Below are 2,444 nucleotides of genomic sequence, written 5' to 3'. Positions count from 1 at the left end.
TAATTTTGGTATTAATGAAATTAATTTGTTGAAGAGTTTCCTTAATTTTTAAATTTAATAATATTTTTTTGAATTTAAATATGGAATGAGAGAGTTGGGATTTAAGGGAATATGATGTATGAAAATGTTTAAAGCTATTGTCAATAGATTAAGGAAAAACAGAGTTGGATCTACATTTAAGAAGGAAAATTCTCTGTTCTGTTTTATGTGCTAGGCGCTTATTAAGGTTACATAAGTTATTAATATGATATTTATGAGAAGGAAATTGTAATTTAAGAAGAGAGAAAATGTGGTAGGGTTTGTTATCAAAGGAAACAGAAGAAAAATGAAGTGAATTATCAAGGGGAATATCGGGTGGTTGAGGGGTCAAAATACCATTGAAAGAAGTTTGAGATCGAGGAGGTGTAGATGTATTCAGCGGGAAGGCTTGTTGAATAGAATTAAGCAACATGCTGGAGGTGTGTGGTTCAGAATTCTATCATTTTATCTTAACATAGTTTCATTTTGTATCTTTTTAGCCCTGATGAAGCCCTGCAAAGTGGGGCGAAACGTTGGAAAATAAAATAGTTGTAAACTATTTTCGTTTCACTTGTGACCGCTACCCTGACCATCTTCCTATATATGTATTGTATTTTAGTTTGTAGCTGTTGTTTTTTTTTCTTCTATTATTTTATAAAAAGTAACATAGTTATTATTTTATTAGATTTGCGATAAAGCAGGGGATCCATGCCACAATCTTTGTGGTGGTGCAGGTTGTGATCGGTGTGGAGGACTTTCCTGTGAGGAAGGGGCTGTAGGTAAAGCGGATGCTGGACTTAGTTTGACTGAAGGAAATAAGGATAAGATCTCAGACCATTTAAAAACTGCTGAAATGTTATATCGACAGGTATGATTCTAATAATGAATATTTATTATTATTCATTGCTCTTATTTAGAGCTATATTAATAAATAAATTAGTTTTAAACTTCACCACATGCTATTGTTGGGTGCTTATCAATGTTTCAAGTGCAAATGAATAGTATAAAATGCAGGCTTTTCATAATGAGTTTATCCAAAATTTTACCCTTATAGCTAAATAAAAAAACAAACCTTTACTTCTACAATCCATAAAAAATGATCTTGGGTTCAGTATTAGGTATTGATGTACTGTTCCCTGATTAACGGTTTGGCAAGCAGATGATGTCAGCATCCATGATCAACTACCAGGTTTATCTCCAACCTAATTAAGGGCCATGTATTCACTTTATAGAGGTTTGGTGTGCCCTAAGAGAATCTTCTGACCTCTGAGTTGGTCCTTGGCTGATAAAATAGTAAATGAATTTTCTACCTACAGCAGGACTTGAACCCAGGTCTAAGTTCAGTTGAGAGGCACACCCCTTATTTCTAGATTATTCGATGAAGTTTCCTCTTCTACAATTTTCATTCTCTATACTAGTTTTTAATGTATTAATTTTATTTAAAAACTTTTCTATTAATTTATCAAGTCGACTGTTGTGACTATGTTACCAAATCATGACAAGCAATTGATTAATTAATTGGTTGGAGAAGATGGTCAGGGGGTGCAGTCAGCAAAGAAAAACATAAATAAACAAAAAAATATTTATTTATGAAGAAGTTTCGACCAGAGTTTCAGGGCTATAGGATAAAAGAGATAACAACCATCATTTAGAGAAACGTAAAATTGAAAAGAAATAGTATACAAACAAATTTGGAATTTTACATAATATTGAATTGAATAATACCAAATAATTGATTGATAATCATGGAATTAGACAGTAGCAGATTGATAACAATGAAAGATGAAATATAATATTATGTAGGTGAGAAGATATGTATAATATAAGATATGTAAGTAGTGTCTAAAAACTGAAAAACAAATTTGAATCTACAAATTGAAAAATATGGCAAAAAATGAAATATAGTGAGTGATATATATGTATACATGTATACAATAAGAAAAAGGTAGAATAAGAAATATAGAGAATGGGAAATGAATAATATGAGAACGAGAGAAGAAATTTACAGTCAAGCGGGGAATGTTGGCTTAAACTGATTGAGTTATTTATTTATGAATTACAGTGTGAGTATTAACTTATATATATAACTATATACACACACACACACACACATATATATATATAAAATAGGAAAAAGGTAGAAGAAGGAATATGGGGAATGGGAAATGAATAATGTATGCAATATGAGAATGAGAGAAGAAACTTACAGTCAAGCAATGTAAGGACAAAGGATTCACTAGAAACGTAGCTGTCAAGAAAGACCGTTAAGACAAAACAGTTGATACGAAATGAAAATGTCAAATAGAAGTAAATTTACGGATTAAAAAACATAAAACCTGTGATATGTAAAATTATAAAACCCAAAGGTCAAAAAATTATGAGTGAGGAATAATAATAAATAAAAAATTAAAATAAAATAATAAATA

General features: G+C 30.4%; 1 protein-coding gene across 1 annotated transcript in view; it reads left to right on the top strand.

Annotated features, from left to right (window-relative positions):
• Positions 1–2,444, top strand: part of LanB1 (laminin subunit beta-1) — a gene marked incomplete in the record, with an annotated part of 117,514 nt that overhangs the window by 88,691 nt on the left and 26,379 nt on the right.

The sequence above is a fragment of the Halyomorpha halys genome, unplaced genomic scaffold (genome assembly GCF_000696795.3).
Source record: "Halyomorpha halys isolate HHAL.00 unplaced genomic scaffold, Hhal_1.1 Scaffold385.1, whole genome shotgun sequence".
In the NCBI taxonomy this organism is placed as follows: domain Eukaryota; kingdom Metazoa; phylum Arthropoda; class Insecta; order Hemiptera; family Pentatomidae; genus Halyomorpha; species Halyomorpha halys.
This window is presented reverse-complemented; position numbering and strand designations above follow the sequence as displayed.